Source organism: Hyperolius riggenbachi, chromosome 4 (genome assembly GCF_040937935.1).
Source record: "Hyperolius riggenbachi isolate aHypRig1 chromosome 4, aHypRig1.pri, whole genome shotgun sequence".
Lineage (NCBI taxonomy): Eukaryota > Metazoa > Chordata > Amphibia > Anura > Hyperoliidae > Hyperolius > Hyperolius riggenbachi.
The window spans coordinates 320974354-320994313 of record NC_090649.1 but is presented as its reverse complement, the minus strand read 5'-3'; the positions used below and the strand labels follow the sequence as shown (position 1 = coordinate 320994313).

The window sequence follows — 19960 nt, the reverse complement described above, 5'->3', positions numbered from 1 at the left end:
AACATACAGCATTTAAAAATAAATGCATACATCGATAGTATTCCTTTAAGAACATCTGTAGGTGGATATAAGGTAAATTTTGCCTGTAAAACATACTTGGCGTGTGCATACATTGCCTGTTCCAATAATATTTAATGAAATGCAGTTAGCATCACTTCAACTTGGATGTTTTATTATATTGCACTGCTGAAGCCCAGCATTTTAATTTTCATTAGGTGTGAGCTGTAAAACAACACATGGTACTCTTGATACTTTGTGTAGCCACATTTGCCATCATTGTTTAAACCCTATTGTGTTTTAACCTGTGAAATATTTTTAATTAAATATATTGCCTAGGGTCGACTTACGCTTGAAAAAAGATGACTTTATTGGGAATGGAAAAATAAAGATAGATATGTAGCAGGTCTGTTTCCAAACAGTCTTTATTCTTTATTGCAATAATTATGTAGGAGAGAAAATGCCTAGTTAATTTAAGTAATTAAGTTTCTTATCCTTGATCCAAGTATGTCCTAGTTCACATTTGTTCTTTTGGCTATTTATCATGTGCTAAAATTAAGTTCTCTCTTTCCACTCTGAGAATAAGCTGTTTTGTTGTGACACAGACCAAAAAAACACCCACTTGTGTCTTAATAGGATCTTTGCTTTCATAAATGGAGGCAGAAACATTTCCCTTGTGGCGGCAGAATGAGAAGTGTTTCAGAACTTTTTTCAGGTGCCAATTTAAAATTACTTGACATGTAACAGGGTCTGAATGGAGTCCTTAACAATGTATTTGAATCTTAGTCCATAGATCGTAAAGATAAAATAGTTCATTATGTGTAGTAGTGTAAGTGGTGGGCTGTTTCCTGCTTATGCAGGGTCTGTGAAGTGCATTTGGCCATGTGACAATTGTATCTTTTATATGATAACGTTTGATACTGATACATCTACTTTTCTGCATATAGCTTATTCATTTTTGCGGGTGTCTGTAAATTAAAAAATACTGATTTGTGTAAGTTACTTACTTGTTCTATACAGACAATAAGAAAGGGGTTTGGGTGGACATTTATGACATCAAAGAGGCCAGAAATAACCCTGGAGAAAGAGAGTGCATTTAATGTTATGTTCTGCCAAAACTGACATTTCACATGCCGACATGTTGAAGCACTTGATGTCTTCTTATACTTTCTGTAGACCCCAGCACAAAATTCCTGGAGATGACTTCACCCAACTGCTCTAGCCATTAAAACTGGTTTCCATCACCATCTCATTTAACATTACATGGAGTGCAGCTGTAGCAAAAAGACGCCATCCAAAGATTTTATTAATGAAAGTAAAAAACATTAGACATTACAGACATTCCCCCTGGACATCTTGGCCCTTATTCAGTTCACTTTTTCTCCTAAGTTGTCTTCTTGGAGAACATTTTTCATCTTTTGTTTAAAATAACTTTTCAGCACTTTCCATCTGTATTTTCTTGCTTGCTGGTGGCTTAAAATGCATTTTATTGATAAGATGTGAAAACATCCCTCTTGGCCCATATGCAATTCACTTTTTCTCCTAAGTTTACTCCTAGGTGATATTTCCATTTCTTATTACCCCCCCCCCCCCCCCCCCCGACCGCCTAACACCAATCAGTGTCGGGAGGGTGGCAGCCCCAGGCCCGCCTATCGTCAAAGGGCGTCAAGTCCAGGGGCGGGGTTTTGCAGGAGATCGCGCGTATCTCCGCTCTGTCATCAGTCTCCCAGCGGTGATCGCCGAAACACTCATGTCTATTTACATTGTACAGCGCTGCGATTTACAGCAACGTTGTACTGGGGACAGCCGTGTCACTCAGCAGTCCCCTAGAGAGGCTTAGGAGCGATTGGCTCTCATAGGCTGATATCTATGATAGCCAATCGCTGTCATTGGCTGGTGGAGGAGGGAGGGGGTAGAAAAAAATATATATAAAAAATAGACAAATTTATTTAAAAAAATAAACAAATAAATAAAAGACAAACAAACATCGCAGGAGTGATCAGATCCCATCAACAGAAAGCTCTGTTGGTGGGCAGAAAGGGGGGGGATTCACTTGTGTGCTGCGTTGTACGGCTCTGCAGCAAGCTTTTAAAGCTGCAGAGCCCAAAATTGTAAAAAATAGCCTGGTCACTAGGGAGGTGTAAGCCTATGGTCCTGAAGTGGTTAATAAAACAATGGCCCATATGCAATTAACGTTTTCAGCTTAGTTTTCACCTAGGAGATATTTTCAAAATTAGCAATAAAATGCAAGCAAGGAAATACTCAAGATAATGTTGATAGTACTTTTTCATCTACTTTTTAAGTCTTTTACAGTTGCAAAGAGCTGCAAAGTTATTTTAAATAGAAGATGAAAAAGTATCTCCTAGAAGAAAACTCAGGAGAAAAAGTTAATTGTATATGGGCCAATGACTGAGTAGAGTTCCACGGAGGCAGCAACCCTGGTGCACAGTACCTGGGAATATGCCAGTGCCAAGCCTCGACCAGATTGCTCACACTGTCTCGGATCAAACCCAATGTAAGGAAGAGGCAGAGTGTAGAAACGCTACATGTTACAGACTCTCACGTCCTTCAAATGAAAACCAACAGAGGCATTTACCAACAGAGGTAAATACCAACAGAGGTATTTAGCCCCAGTGGGGCTCTGCATGCATCTGTTGGTTTGCATTTCAGGTGCAGCCTGGAGCACTGTCATTTGTTTGCCTGCTTGATGAAATGTGCATACCATTTATGATCAGCAGCACAAGGAAAAATGATGTTTTTATTGTCAGACTAGTGGTAGGTCTTCTCCGTGAGGGTCCGTCTTCACTGTGGGGAAGTCCAGTAGGGAATAATCTGTGCACAAATTATTTACTGAAGCTAACACCCTCTTTTGTTATACCTGTTTTGAGTGCTAGTTGTGTAATGTTGTCCAGTTTCTGGAGCTCTGCGCATCCATGCAGATAGATCATTTGGGGACAGCCTCTGTATGAAAGCACTGCCATGTCTTCCGCTGTACAAATTGAATGTAAGTATACCTGTGGCTAGCTGCATTCATTGCTTCAATCTATATTCAAAATCTTTTAGATCAGAATTAGTACATCATTTGCATCTGTTTTGCATTTAAGGCATGTATTTAGCCCCAGTGGGGCTCTGCATGCCTCTGTTGGTTTTCATTTCAGATGCAGCCTTGAGCGCTGTCATTTGTCTGCCTGCTTGATGAAATGTGTATACCATTTATGATCATCAGCACAAGGACAAATCATGTTTTTATTGTTAGACTAGTGATAGTTCTTTCCCGTGAGGGTCTGTCATCGCCGTGGGGAAGTTCAGTAGGGAAAAATCTGTGCACAAATGATTTACTGAAGCTAACACCCTCCCTTGTTTTGAGTGCTAGTGTGTAATGTTATCCAGTTTCTGGAGCTCTGCACACCCATGCAGATAGATCATCAGCCTCTGTATGAAAGCGCTGCCATGTCTCCCGCTGTACAAATGATCTATGGCACACCGTTGGGCTACTAAGGAAGGTAGACACAACAACAAAGAAGGAGTCCATTATTACAGGCAAAACAACTTAATCTTTAAATGGGACAGTATCTGTTATCCCCACACAGGTCATAAAATCAAGATAAGAGGCAGACATTTTTTTTCAACTGCAGAGGTAGTGTATGGCCTAATATGTCCTTTTCAATTCATGTATGTGGGTGAAACGGCATGTCCGGTGCAGACCCGCATACAGGAGCACAAACGGACAATTACAAAGTTTACCAAAGAAGAAGAAAAATGATGATACTCCAGTTTCAAGGCACTATATGGAGGCTGGGCACAATGCAATATACAATTGAGATGGTGTGTTTTTGAGGATGTAGATATGCCTGATAACAGTGGCAACTCGACAAAATTTAGCTAGATGGATCCATTTAATGGGTGTTGTATCTCCAAGAGTTATGAATGAGATGTTTTCTTTAACCTCTTGCCGACCAGGGGTGATTTGCCTGATCTGTGCTGCTTGGGCTCTCCAGCCCGCAGCACAGATCAGTATTATGCCAGGGTGATCAGACTTACCCCCTTTTTTCCCCACTAGGGGGATGTCCTGCCGGGGGGGTCTGATCGCCGCCGGCCATCTGCGTTTTGCGGGGGGGGGGGCTCCTCAAAGCCCGCTTCCGCAGCCATTTCCGCCCTCTGCCTCCTTACCTCCCTCCCTCTCTCCGTAATGCGCAGGACGGAGTTCGGTCCTGCGCATTAAAGGATAGGCTTCCGCCTATCAGATGCCGGCGATCCCCGGCCAATCAGAGGCCGGGGATCGCCAATCTGCCCTACGGCGCTGCTGCGCAGCAGCGCCGTATGATGTAAACAGCGGGGATTTCTTCCCCGCGTGTTTACATTTTGCCGGCGAGCCGCGATCGGCGGCTCTCCGGCTGTTCACGGAGACACCCTCCGTGAGCTGACATGGAAAGGCCGCTCGATCGAGCGGCCGTTTCCATGGTAACCCGCAGACGACCAGTTTACGCCAATCGGCGTTAGCTGGTCGTCAAGAGGTTAACCACTTTATGACAACCTGACTTATAAAAACGTCCTGCTAGAGCCTCTTAATGGCTCCAGGACGTTTTTATAAGTCAGACAGTGTTGCTACTGCTGTGCGTGCGCTCGCGTGCACGTGCATTCCCGTGCACGTGAAAATAGGGGGAAAAAAAACACCAAAAAAGGACACCTTTATTTCCAAATACTATATTGTCATCATACTTTGTACTAGGGACATAATTAAAATCTTGTGATAACCAGAACAAATAGGCAGATAAAATGTTTGGGTTTTATGCACAGTAGCAGTGGGAATATTAAAACTATAGGGATGAAATTGGAGAAATAGTGTATTTTTTTTTCATTTTTTCCTTGGTTTTCCATTTAAAATGCATAAAAAAGAAAGTAATTACTGAAAACAAATATCAACCCCAAAAAGCCCAATTGGTGGTGAAAAAAACAAGATATAGATCATTTCATTGTGATTAGTAGTGATTAAGCTATTGGCAAATGAAAGGGATGAGCACTGAAAGTGGAAAATCGCTCTTGTCCGTTAGGGTAAAAACGTCTGTGGGGTGAAGTGGTTAATTGCAATATTATTTGTATTTACCTCTATTGATTTAGGGTCAATGCATGTCATCATAACCTCACTTTTATTCTTTCAGGTTGTTGTGTGGGTAGACAATATAGATGTGCCCAGATTCACGGTCAGTTTTTTAATAATTTTGTATGGTAGCCTAAGGAAGTGCCATAGATAATATTTGGACAATTTTGTACATTATGTAATGTGGAGATCTGTTATACACGTGTTTGTATTTATATATGTTGCACAAAGGGTTAATGATGTGATAGGTGGATCAATGTTTTAGCCTGGGCGGGGCAGCCCACCTTGGAGCTTACATTTGCATTGTGTTTGTCAAGTCTCGGTTATGTACCTGATGAAGGACTTGCGAGTCCATAGCATGTAGAGTTTCTGTTCCGTAATACAAGCATCTTCTTCAACCAGTGGTGTGCTGCCTCTTTCCTAAATTTGGTGTTAAAAAAGAAGCTTTTTAAGCCACCAGCAAGCAAGAAAACGCTTAGAATAATTTTGACAGTACTTTTTCACCTACCTTTTAGTACTTTTTAAATTGCAGATTGCTGAAAAGTTAGAACAGAAGATAAAAAAAAGATTATGTCCTAGGAGAAAACTCAAGAGAAAAAATTGAATTGCATATGACCCAGGGCCAGTATACAATTAACTTTTTCTTCTGCGTCTTCTCCTAAGCGATATTTTTTTACACCTTGTTAATTACATGCCTTTTAAGCCACCAGCAAGGAAATATGCAAAATGCTTTTGATAGTATTTTTGGGTAAGTACTTTTTCATTTGCTGAAGTTAGTTTTAACAAAAGATGATAAATTATCTTCTAGGACAAAAAACTCAGGAGAAAAAGTGAATTGCATAAGGGCCCTGGAGAGACTGAGGCCCAATGCAATTCACATTTTCTACTAGGAGATCATTTTTCATATCCTGTTTAAAATAACTTTTCAGCACTCTGTAATTGAAAAAGTACCAAAAAGTAGACGGAAAAGTACTATCAAAATTATCCTGAGTATTTTCTTGGTTTTTGGTGTCTTAAAGAGACACTGAAGCGAAAAAAAAATTATGATATTATGATTTGTATGTGTAGCACAGCTAAGAAATAAAACATTAAGATCAGATACATCAGTGTAATTGTTTCCAGTACAGCAAGAGTTAAGAAGCTCCAGTTGTTATCTCTATGCAAACAAGCCATTAATCTCTACGACTTTCAAAGTCGTGGAGAGGGCTGTCTTTTGACTTTTATTATCTCAACTGTAAGTGAACAGTTTTCTTTTTATCTGCTAGAGGAGAGGTCATTAGTTCACAGACTGCTCTGAAAGAATCATTTTGAATGCAGAGTGTTGTGTAATCTGCACATATTATAGAATGATGCAATGTTAGAAAACACACTATATACCTGAAAATAAAAATATGAGAATATTTTCTTTGCTGCGAATCTTCTAGTAATTATTCATAGTACACAACCAATTAATTATATCATTTTTTTTTTCGCTTCAGTGTCTCTTTAAATGACATTGTATTGACAAGTTTGAAAATATCACCCAGGAGAAAAAGTTAATTGCATATGGGTCTGAAATTTCAGTTGTTGGATAGTTTTCAAATTTCACAAATAACAGGCAGGTCCACAGCCAATTCTCCTAATTAATCATGGATGAATTGTAGCAGAACAATTTCCTCATTAGATTAGAGAACTTACTGCTTACTTTCAATGGGTAATGGGGCAATGTGTTTTTATACTAGGAAATGATTTTAGAAAGTTTCCATTTGTGACAATAACAAAGCTGTCACAATGATCTAATGTAGCTTCATCACAAAGTATTTTGTTCTTTCTGTAAATGACCAACTGTGATATTGCTTAGATTTGCAGATAGCGTTATCTCATGTTTATATAATCCCCCTCTGAGATCTGACTACATTTCATGTAATTTAAAACTGCTTGATATTATCTCATCCAATTCAAAATATGTAAATCTGCCTCAGCTTGTGGATTTTGCACATGATTATAGGAAAATGATCTTCATGGATATGTTTTAATGGATTTCATTTTAAACATGTAGTCTGCGACAACGCCAGCACATTGGAGTCAAAGAAAACATGTGTTCAACACAAAGCAACTAAGGTATAATTCCGAAAGCCTCCAAACTCTTGTGCTCACAAACACGGCAATTATTCAGGCAACGTCCATCATATTCAGTATTAACAAATGAAAACAATCCCACTGCTATAAAAAAACCCACATACGTGGTGGTGCATAATTCAATTATTCTTTCAATAACAGATCATAATGTACATATAATCTAATAGATCATAATTAAAATGTAAGATTAAATTGATAGAATAAAGTAAAAATTGAAATATTTAAATCGTATGAAGACATCATTAGTGCATGCCCTGTGTATCTCTTACTTTGGCTACTAGAACATCCTGCTTTCAGAAATTCCCATCAACACATTTTTATTCCTGCAATTGACCTAAAATGGTGTTGTGAGACCTACCACTCCATCCCCTTGCATGGTATGGAGACACAGCAAACAGGTACTCAAGAAAAATCCAAGGTTTTCAGAGCAACTATCATGAGTGCATGTGGCTTCTCTTGTTAAGTAACCAACCTATTCTACACTTATACCTCAAAATGAATATTGTTGTTTGTAACTTCTGTGATTTGGGGTCATTTATTTTATCTATATTTTTTCCACTTCTGGGTGCTTATTTGTTTCATGGAATACTTTTTAATCTCTAGCAGTATACATAGTTCTTTATATATAGCCAGGTCATTTTACAAGTAATACACTATTTTATCATATTAAAACAAGTTGACTAGTCTGAATAACCTTGGTAAACTTGGATATTTTATGCGGAACAGGTGAACTGGATGCTAGGTTTGGCAGTTGTGTAATACCCCACAATGTGACGTAGTTACACAGCACTGAGGTGGTGAGTTGGGCATCTGACACTCAGGGCCGGCCTTAGGTTTCACAGCGCCCTGAGCGAAACCTGATTTTTGTGCCCCCCTTTCATCCTCTTCCCATGTGCATATACACACACGCACGCACGTATACACACACACACACGCCCATATGCAATTCCCCTTTTCTCCTGAGATATCTCCTAGGACAGTGGTTCTCAACCTTTTTGACGTTGTGACACATCACACCAAATGCTCAGATCTCCATGACACATCACATATGTATAATAGAAAAAATACTATTAATAACCACGAATGGATGGAAAGAGTGCATTATCCTGAACACACTTAAAAATGAAGGCTAGAACCTTTCAGGATTATTAATAAAAACAATCAGTGGGACAGTTAGCCGCCTCCTCCCCATTTAGAATGATAGCACAGCACTGACAATTTGCACCACGCGTTATAGCCGCAGTGCGCCCCCCCCCCCCAAAAAAAAAAAACGCCCTCAGACTCAGTATAGGTATGTAGCCAGGTATAGGTGCCCCCAGTATAGGATCTCGTGTAGGTGCCATCAATATAGGTTGCCAAGCATAGGTGCCCCCAATATAGGTTGCCAAGCATAGGTGCCCCCAGTATAGGAAGTCAGTTGAAGGTCTCCATCCAGGCATAGGTGCCTCCAGCATAGGTAGCCAGGTGTTGGTGCCCTCAGTAAAGGTAGCCAGCTATAGTTACCCTCAGTATAGGAAATCAGGTGTAGGTGCCCTCAGTATAGGCAACCAGCTATAGGCGCCCCCTTGGAAGCTGACGCCCTGTGCGACCGCTCCGGTCGCTCATATCAAAGGCCGGCTATGCAACACTAGCTGATCAGCTATCACTAGACTTCTAGTTCGGCTAGCGCAGGGGTAAGGGACCTATGGCTCGGGAGCCAGATGTGGCTCTTTTGATGGCTACTTCTGGCTCACAGACAAATCAGTAGGGGTTGATTCACTAAGCTACACTGCTCAAGCAGTGCAGCTTAGTGTGGCAGTGCAAGTAACATTTTCAAAGTAGGCATGCTACTGCTGTAGCATGCAGTACTAACTTACTTGCACTACCCCAAAATGAACAGCTGCTCCAATTGTTCCACTCTGGACTCTGCCCAGATTGATTGGTCCAATAGGCTGCCTGTCACTTGAAAGGCAGCCTATTGGGCCAAAGTGTGGGGATCTCGTCCTACAAAGTGAATCAACCCCCAAGTCAGCTAGCTAATTGTATAAACTGTTAGTCGGTATTTCGCCTGTCTGGCTTTCAGGGAAATTGCTGATGTTGCTGAAACCCAAGAGAAGCTGAAGACATGTCTGACACTTCCACTGCCTGCCGGATCAACTGTATACAGATCACCATGGCAACAGGGACGAGACTGGCTAGAGGCAGCCCTCTGCTGTGCATGTGCACTGTCCCAGTTTGAAACATATTATGTTGCTCTCACAGAATTACATTTTAAAATATGTAGCGCTTATGGCTCTCTCAGCCAAAAAAGCTCCTGACCACTGGGCTAGCGCTTTTAGGTAATACTAGCCGATTTGCTATCAGTAGTCAAACAGCTAGTGCTTCAGCTCAGCTACTGGTTACTAGGGGTTTAGAATTAGGCATTAGGAGGGAGGATTACTGTTTGGCATTAGGAGGGAAAGTTAGTGTGAGAATAGGCGACCAGGTAAGTTGATAGCAAAATATCAATACCAATATTTTAACTATCAGCACCCAATCCACCAGGTGCATTATACATACTCTATTTTACATATTTAAAATACATGAGCAATAATCCTGTGCTGATTAATGCCAGTAATTTATTTAGAGGATAATTTAATGCAGATGATTATTGCATAATTTCTTTTTAACTTAAAATATTATTCTTAGAGATTGAGACACATTTATTTTTGTGATTTCCCTTCCATGCATTTTTTTCTATTATACCTTTTTTTCCTATATATAATAACAATGTGAGTGTTGGTTTCACTATTCAACTGAATAAGTTTGTTGTAGTTACATGTATTGGAAGTGAGCCTTGTCTCATAAAATGTGTTGTCTGATTGTGCTCAATAAACTCTTCTGTCACTAAAATTGTGGTATTTGACCTCTATAGCAGTAAGCCAACACCCACCTTCCTTTTAAATTGTTTTTAACTATTTTATATATTATTGTGCACATCCAGTTGTTTATTCAAAGCTGAACATTTGTTTATTTTACATAACAAAATCACAGCTCTGCTGTGTATCATCACTAAATTCCTGCTGTGCGTAGATCTTAAAATAACTTTAAGCCAGCTATGCTAGACCAGTACAAAGAAAACTTTCATAGATGCATTGTTAAGTTCAGACTTAACAGAGTTAATTTATGTGCAATGTTAACACATGTAATAATTTAAATACACAGTTTGCTAATTAACACAAAACATTCTCATGCCTTTTTATTGTTAATGAAAAAAAGTGAATAATAGCCAGATAAAAGAGGCGCAATGTGCACTAAAAGGTTCAGTGCATTGGGCCCTTAGTTACCCAGTTCTGTACATAAGCCAATAAAAGGTGATGCAGCATTACTGTACTGTCAATGGAGCTAGGACCACTTTAAAGAGGGATTAAACGCTATATGAGGAATAGAAAAAGTATTTGGCACCCTTACAATAAATATACTGTACCTGTAACATCTTTTCTTATAGCCAAAGCCTGGCACCATGGTAAATACTATTCATGTCTTTATATTTATCCTGCATGAGCATTCATCTCGAGTTCACTTCTGCATTAAAAATGCAATTGCTCCAGAAATGGTTCCTAAAATCACAATTGCCCCAAAAATCACAGTCGCTCCAAAATTGATTCAAAAACTGCATCCAGGAATAGCAATTGCTGAAAAGCTACTTCCTCTTTCTTGGCTTTGGATGTAAGGGACTGCAGGTTCAAACAGGTAGGCAAGACAAGTCACAGAACATTTCTAGCATTTATAGCAGACTCAATGCGCCAGAGCTGAAGCCACTAGGGTGTGCTCCGAAGGCATTAGCAGTGTTAGGTTGTCTTGCCTAAGGACTGCTCACTGAATAGGTCAATACAAGACACAGAACATTTAGATTGCACTTTTCTCCTGGTGGACTCAAAGTGCCAGAACTGCAGCCACTAGGGCCCGCACTATAGGCAGTAGCAATGTTAGGGAGTCTTGCCAAAGGTCTCCTTACTGAATAGGTGCTGGCTGAATAGGAGCCCTTAACCAGTACATTATCCAGCCAGGTGCTGGCTTACTGAACAGGAAGAACAGATTCAAACCCTGGTCTCATGTGTCAGAGGCAGTGCCCTTAACCAGTACACACGGGCAGCATGGTGGCATAGTGGTTAGCGCTTTTGCCTTGCAGTGCTGGGTCCCCGGTTTGCATCTCAGCCAGGTCAACTTCTGCAAGGAGTTTGTATGTTCTCCCCGTGTCTGTGTGGGTTTCCTCCGGGAACTCCGGTTTCCTTCCACATCCCAAAAACATACAGATAAGTTAATTGGCTACCCAAAAGTGACCCTAGACTACAATAAATACACACATATACATACATATACATAGGACTATGGTAGGGATTAGATTGTGAGCCCCTCCGAGGGACAGCTAGTGACAAGACTATATACTCTGTACAGCGCTGCGTAATATGTCGGTGCTATATAAACACTAAATAATAATAAAAATAATAATCTGTATCCAGCAGTAATTCTCCTGCCTGTGTAACAATTATTTAATGTGGGGCAATGATTTATATACATTTTAATCAATGTTTAATTCATTTTTTTATTATATGAAAAACAGAGTTAGATCCTGCTTTAAGGCCTGTATGTAAAGAATTTAATTTATTTTTTTCTTTGTGCATCTATTTTAAAAGTGGATACATCTGGCTTGTAGGTACTATATTAAACTATATTATAAGTGTGATTTTCATTCAATACAGCTAGCTTCAGTCAACAGCCCTGCCGTTCTGTCATCATAGACGCCTGTAAAAGATGCCTTAGGGATTGCACTGCTCTTGAAATACCAAGGAGTTGCTTTATAAACTTCCCACCTGGTACAGCTTAACATTTTTCACTTTCTTCGTAGAAAAACAGCTTGGCACTTTTAGGAAAGTACACTGGAGCATATCACTTTAGGAAAAAAAGTCTATCTTTAAAGTTCAAAAGTTTATCTTTAATAAATGATTGCATGTTTACACAGTGGAATTTTATGTATTTTTTTCTCTTTCTTTTAATATATGAGAAGAACTTTTGTTATGAAATTATCACATTACATTTCGGAAATACCTTAAATGCTGAAAACTGTAGAAATATGTAGAATACAAAGAATGCATTTCAGCTACTACTGTTACTCCATACAGGTTCTGAGAATATCTGGAAATGATCATAGAGAAATCACTGTAAAATTGTATTATTTACTAACGTCATGATTTCTCAGAATGGTCAAAAAGGGTAAAGAGGAACGGACCATGCACAGAGGTATGTGGATCCAGCATGAACATACTCTGTGATAACTTTGGTAGCTTTTTCTCAGGTCAGGTATTCTTTAACCAGCTGGGCGGTATGGACGAGCTCAGCTCGTCCATCACCGCCGGAGGCTGCCGCTCAGGCCCTGCTGGGCCGATTTTCATGAAATAAAGAGCAGCACACGCAGCCGGCACTTTGCCAGCCGCGTGTGCTGCCCGATCGCCGCCGCTCTGCGGCGATCCGCCGCGAGCAGCGGCGAAAGAGGGTCCCTCCAGCCGCCTGAGCCCAGCGTAGCCGGAACAAAAAGTTCCGGCCAGCGCTAAGGGCTGGATCGGAGGCGGCAGACGTCAGGACGTCGGCTGACGTCCATGACGTCACTCCGCTCGTCGCTATGGCGACGATGTAAGCAAAACAAGGAAGGCCGCTCATTGCGGCCTTCCTTGTTTATTCTGGGCGCCGGAGGCGATCGGAAGAACGCCTCCGGAGCGCCCTCTAGTGGGCTTTCATGCAGCCAACTTTCAGTTGGCTGCATGAAATAGTTTTTTTTTTATTTAAAAAAAAAAACCCTCCCGCAGCCACCCTGGCGATTTAATCAGAACGCCAGGGTGGTTAAAGAGAACCCGAGGTGGCTTGTAAGAATCCTATTAGCACACAGAGGCTGGGTCTGCATATAATGCCCAGGCTCTGTTGCTATACTGCTCCCCCCCAGGCCCCCCTGCGCTCTGCTGTCCCCCATAAATCAAACGCTGTGCTAGCGACGCACAGCGTGTCGATTGCAGGCTGTTTATCTCTGCACTGTCACTCTCGCCGCTCCCCCGCCTCCTCTATATCGCCGCTCCCCGTCTGTGTCCCTTTCCTCCAATCAGCAGGGAGGGAAGGGACGCAGGTGGGGAGCGGCGACATAGAGGAGGCGTGGGAGCGGCGAGGGTGACAGTGCAGATGTAAACAGCCTGCTAGCGATGTTGCTAGCACGGTGTTTGATTTATGGGGGACAGCAGAGCGCAGGTGGGGGGGGGGGGGGCCTGGGGGGAAACAGTATAGCAACAGAGCCTGGGCATTATATGCAGACCCAGCCTCTGTGTGCTAATAGGATTCTTACAAGCCACCTCGATTCTCTTTAAGCATGCTCTATTCACATAGAGGACTGTTCTACAGATGAAGTAGTGGCTACTTCCAATCAACACTGTGGCTCATATACAGGGAGTGTTGAATTATTAGACAAGTGGTATTTTTGAGGAATAATTTTATTATTGAACAACAACCATGTTCTTAATGAACCCAAAAAACTCATTAATATCAAAGCTGAATATTTTTGAAAGTAGTTTTTAGTTTGTTTTTAGTTTTAGCTATTTTAGGGGGATATCTGTGTGTGCAGGTGACTATTACTGTGCATAATTATTAGGCAACTTAACAAAAAACAAATATATACTCATTTCAATTATTTATTTTTACCAGTGAAAGCAATATAACATCTCAACCTTCACAAATATACATTTCTGACATTCAAAAATAAAACAAAAACAAATCAGTGACCAATATAGCCACCTTTCTTTGCAAGGACACTCAAACGCCTGCCATCCATTGATTCTGTCAGTGTTTTGATCTGTTCACCATCAACATTGCGTGCAGCAGCAACCACAGCCTCCCAGACACTGTTCAGAGAGGTGTACTGTTTTCCCTCCTTGTGAATTTCACATTTTATGATGGACCACAGGTTCTCAATGGGGTTCAGATCAGGTGAACAAGGAGGCCATGTCATTAGTTTTTCTTCTTTTATACCCTTTCTTGCCAGCCACGCTGTGGAGTACTTGGAAGTACGTGTGATGGAGCATTGTCCTGCATGAAAATCATGTTTTTCTTGAAGGATGCAGACTTCCTCCTGTACCACTGCTTGAAGAAGGTGTCTTCCAGAAACTGGCAGTAGGACTGGGGAGTTGAGCTTGACTTCATCCTCAACCCGAAAAGGCCCCACAAGCTCATCTTTGATGATACCAGTCCAAACCAGTACTCCACCTCCACCTTGCTAGCGTCTGAGTCGGACTGGAGCTCTCTGCCCTTTACCAATCCAGCCACGGGCCCATCCACCTGGCCCATCAAGACTCACTCTCATTTCATCAGTCCATAAAACCTTAGAAAAATCAGTCTTGAGATATTTCTTGGCCCAGTCTTGATGTTTCAGTGTTTGTGTGTCTTGTTCAGTGGTGGTCGTCTTTCAGCCTTTCTTACCTTGGCCATGTCTCTGAGTATTGCACACCAGGGGCTTGATTCACAAAGCGGTGCTAACTGTTAGCACGCCTGTGAAAACCCCCTTAGCACATCTAAATGAACTTTTCGCATGCAAAACTTTACGCGCGCAAAACTTTATGCGCGTAAAACTTTACGCTCGCACTGCACAGAGCGCAGGGCGCTCCGCCGTGAGGTGCCCATTAAAGCCTATGGGACTTAGCGCGCGCATAGGACTTTGCGCGCAAAACTTTGCGCGCGGTACTTAGCGCATGATCTGATTCAGAAATTTGGTGCTAACCTACTTAGCACCCTGGTTAGCGCATCTAAAGACTTTGGACGTGCTAAGAAGGTTAGCACCGCTTTGTAAATCAAGCCCCTTGTGCTTTTGGGCACTCCAGTGATGTTGCAGCTCTGAAATATGGCCAAACTGGTGGCAAGTGGCATCTTGGCAGCTGCACGCTTGACTTTTCTCAGTTCATGGGCAGTTATTTTGCGCCTTGGTTTTTCCACACGCTTCTTGTGACCCTGTTGACTATTTTGAATGAAACGCTTGATTGTTCGATGATCACGCTTCAGAAGCTTTGCAATTTTAAGAGTGCTGCATCCCTTTGCAAGATATCTCACTATTTTTGACTTTTCTGAGCCTGTCAAGTCCTTCTTTTGACCCATTTGGCCAAAGGAAAGGAAGTTGCCTAATAATTATGCACACCTGATATAGGGTGTTGATGTCATTAGACCACACCCCCTCTCATTACAGAGATGCACATCACCTAATATGCTTAATTGGTAGTAGGCTTTCGAGCCTATATAGCTTGGAGTAAGACAACATGAATAAAGAGGATGATGTGGTCAAAATACTAATTTGCCTAATAATTCTGCACTCCCTGTACAATTAACTAATTTTCTCCTAGGTGATCTGTTCACATCTTGTCAATATAATGCCTTTTAAGACCCCAGAATGCAAGAAAATGCTTATAATTATTTTGCTAGTACGAAGTAAAGGTAATTGCATGTGGCCTGTGTTTCCTGCTCTTGGTATCATTATGTCTTTGAACTTAATGTATTATCTTATGTTGTAATGGATACGTCTAAAACGCGAGCTGCTTCTCACTGTATATGTCAAAGTAATATTCCTGCCATTTGGTATAACTGTGTCACAACTGTTTCTAATTCCTCCACACTCCTCTTCCACGACACAAGGATATCATCCACAAGGTGCAGAGAGGGACGCATTTTCACCATATTCTCCTCCCAGTATCTTAGTTGGGGGCATGTGTATGCGCCTCTCATCTGCTTGACCACATATATCTGCTGACCAATATTGTAGGGTCATCTATGACTGCTGGCAGAAATTGGGAGCCATTTACTCACCTGTGAATTTCTGTATGGCTTCCTCTCTATCATGCAATTCCTAAGAATGCAATCTTCTAAGAGTAACTACAGGGGAGCAGCCCCTGCAACCGTGCGGGGGGGGGGGGGGCAGAGCTTAAGGGGGACCCCTGACTACTACTTCACTCACTCCAATTAAGGGGACCATTCTCCGGATTAGGTGCTTTTGTAGCTAAACTCGTTATGGGTGTGAAGATTATGATGTCCAGACTTGTTTTATTACCCTTGCAAGATGGGTTCCCTGGCTGTGAAGATCTCCAGCGGTAGACATGGAAAAGGGTCTGATAATAAGTCTGATCCGAGTTACTGGAACACACTATACTAATTTTATCCCACTGCAGCCATATTGACACACAGTAGTAGCAGTGTGGCCCTATTGGCATACACAGATGTCCCAAACAGCCCCTTTTAAAGGGAAAAAGGGTGGCCTCTATGTCGGGTCATATATATATATATATATATATATATATATATATATATATATATATATATATATATATATATATATATATACACACTGTATGTCTATATATGCATGTGCACACATAAAACTATTTATACTTTTTATTTTATGAAAAGTAGCGTTACTATTGGAAAGCATGCAATGCGCCCTAATTTCTGGACCAATAAGAACAATGTGCTTGGGGACCAAAATGTGTTTGGTTATGCAATCATTTTACCTTTCTGGTGCCTCATGGAAAGACACAGATTAATTCCCTCTTGTCATAAAACATTTTGATTTGTGTAACTGTAATATTCGGCCCCCAAAGAAAAAGAAAATGTGTTTTCAAAGTATGTGTGCTCTCAGCCCTAGAAAGACATTTCCAATTTAAAGGGAATATGTAGAGTTTCTTCAGTATATGTGTATTACCTATTATGTTGAAAAAAATAAGATTAACTTATCAGGTTTGGTTATGATTGGCATTGAAAATAAGTTTAAAAAGATTAACAAAGTAGAAGCATATTATCAGAATCAGAATCATTTATTTCGCCAAGTACAAAGGAGCTGTACCTGGAATTGGTTTTGGCTCATAAAGGTTCTGGAAGGAGGGGGGGGGGGGGGGGGGTGGATGGTGAAAGTAAGGGAGGAAAATGTTGAAAACCAAGAGCAGTGGCTGCCATACTACGGTGCCACCAGTCACACTGGGCAAAAAATCATGTTAACCCTAAGGAGACATTGAAGGGGAGGATGGGACAGAGAAAGGCGAAGGTTCCACAACGATGGCCCAGTACTTCATGAAAGAATCCGGCGGTGGTGGGTGATGCTGAAGTGGATCCCGATTGCTGACATCTGGCATCGGGCAGTGCTGTCTTAGCTGCCTGGCATCTGGATCTGCCTGCCATCAGGGTTGTGCGGATACATCTGGTTGGTCAGATGTCTGTCTCTTTTTCCATTGCTCCTGCCATGTAGTGCCAATAGTGTATAGAGAAATTGCTTTGTACAGTGGCCTGAAGGGCTCTATATGCCCGAAACGAGCGTGTCGTTGACAAATTTTGTCAATATATTAAGCTTACTTTACTATTAATCTTGACATTCCTGTATTGGATGATTATTCATACAAACAAGGAGCTTTTTACAGAGACCGTTTTTACTGATTTTTTGTATCTGTGCCAGTAAAGTTGTCGATATCTTTGTACCATAAGACCTTCCAAGACTTTATATTTTTTGAACTCTTTACATATTGACCCTTTCTACTAATTTAAAATCGGGCAGTGCTGGCCAAGTTGTTCCAGTTCAAAAGATGCTGAAGTGTTCATTTCTGTGAAGGGTCCCGACTCCTGTGCTGGTCAAAATAATCTGGTTGTCACAGAAGTGTCTGGCTGTGGCAGCCCTTACTTCCGGATTAGCAGATGGCATCATGGAGGAGCTGAACCAAAGGTGTCCCTGCTGTGGTGGAGCAGCAGCAGCAGCCAGTGGATGGATGGATGGAGCCAGCATCCAGAGAGGCTGAAGGTGTCTTTTCCGACTTCAAGAGACACTGAAGCGAAAAAAAAATTATGATATTATGATTTGTATGTCTAGTACAGCTAAGAAATAAAACATTAAGATCAGATACATCAGTCTAATTGTTTCCAGTACAGGAAGAGTTAAGAAACTCCAGTTGTTATCTCTATGCAAAAAAGCAATTAAGCTCTACGACTTTCAAAGTCGTGGAGAGGGCTCTTATCTGACTTTTATTATCTCAAGTGTTATTGAACGAATTACTTTTCTTCTGCCAGAGGAGAGGTCATTAGTTCACAGACTGCTCTGAAAGAATCATTTTGAATGCTGAGTGTTGTGTAATCTGCACATATTATAGAATTGTTCAATGTTAGAAAAAACACTATATACCTGAAAATAAAAATATGAGAATATTTTCTTTGCTGCTAAACTTCTAGTAATCATTCATAGTACACAACCAATTCATTATATCATATTTTTTTTTCGCTTCAGTGTCTCTTTAAGTGGAGCCCCGACCTCCTGGGTAGCAATGGTGTACTCCACACAGCCTGTACCTTCACAGAAAACGGACCCAGGCAGTGGCAAGGTGGACAAAAAACTCTAATTCCTGAACTCCCTGCGACCCACCCCAACATACCAGGCTACATTGGACCACACTGCACACCTTCAGGGAGGAAAACAAATTGAATTGGTAGGGAAAAGGGAAGAAAAATGAGAAAAGGCCAGAGTCCTGTGACCGTGGGTGCCAATTAAGGTGCCATCTTTCTCAACATTTAACAGCGCTGTTTTAGAAGATCTGTGCTGGGTGGGCTCTACAGCCCCCAGCACAGATCAAACAACAGGCAGAGCGACCAGATCGCCCCCCTTTTTTCCCCACTAGGGGGATGATGTGCTGGGGGGGTCTGATTGCTCCTGCCTGCGTGTGGCTGGCGAGGGGGGGGCACCTCAAAGCCCCCTCCACCGCAGGATTCCCACTCTCCCTCTCCTCACTCACTCTCCCTCTCCTCACTGAACCTTTATGAATCATGACTGTGGCTGTCAGACTCCTGCAATGCATTGTGGGACTTGTAGTTCCTTAACAGCTGGAGAGCCAAGTTTGCAGATCACTGCTCTAGGGCAGGGGTCCCCAACCTTTTCTGGCCCGGGGACCGCTTTTCAGTCCAATCACTTCTTTGGGGACCGTGTGTATGTGTGTGTGTGGGGCTGCGGCGACGGGGTGTTTCAGCAAATTGGATTGGGCAGAGAACAGGCATATGGTGTGGGCGTATGGAGAACCACTGGGCTTCAAAACAACCACACTTGGGCACAGATGTTTTCCCAGTATTAGGTAGCCCCCTCCCCAGTTTAGATAGATAGATGTGCCCCCAGTGTTTTGTAGCCCCCTCCCAAGTATATATAGTTAAATGTACCCCCAGTGTTATGTAGCCCCTTCCCCAGTTTAGATAGCTAGATGTGCACCCAGTGTTATGTAGCCCCGCCCAAGTACTGTATATATAGTAAAATGTACCCCCAATGTGGGCCCTTCCCCAGTTTAGATAGCTTAACCACTTGCCGACCGCCTACTGCAGATTGGCGGCGGCAAAGTGGCAGCCCCAGGACCACGTAACGCAGAATGGCGTCGGGTCCTGGGACACTGTTATGCCGGGGATCCGCCGGCAATAGGCTCCGCCCACCCACGACGTCAACCCGCCGGCCAATCGGAAGCGCCGGCGGGTTGTTTGGGTGCATAAAATAACCCATGAGAAAAACTGCAAATTCAAAACAGACTACTATTATGATTTGTTCATGAGGCAGCTACATTATTTTTTTTCCCTAGGGCTTGGGCTAGCATTTTGCGGCTTTTGATATGAGTGTATGGCCCATATGTAATTAACTTTGTCTCCTGGGTTTTTTCCTAGGTGATATTTTCACACCTGGTCAATAAAATGCCTTTTAAACTCCCA

General features: G+C 41.9%; 1 long non-coding RNA gene across 1 annotated transcript; it reads right to left on the bottom strand.

Moving 5' to 3' along the window:
- Nucleotides 1-1096: 1096 nt before the first annotated feature.
- On the bottom strand, nt 1097-12372 carry LOC137570802 (uncharacterized). The gene is made up of 3 exons (XR_011031188.1): nt 12281-12372; nt 5427-5515; nt 1097-1271 (listed from the first exon to the last, which is right to left on the bottom strand). It is a non-coding gene; the product is annotated as an uncharacterized lncRNA (long non-coding RNA).
- Nucleotides 12373-19960: the final 7588 nt, after the last annotated feature.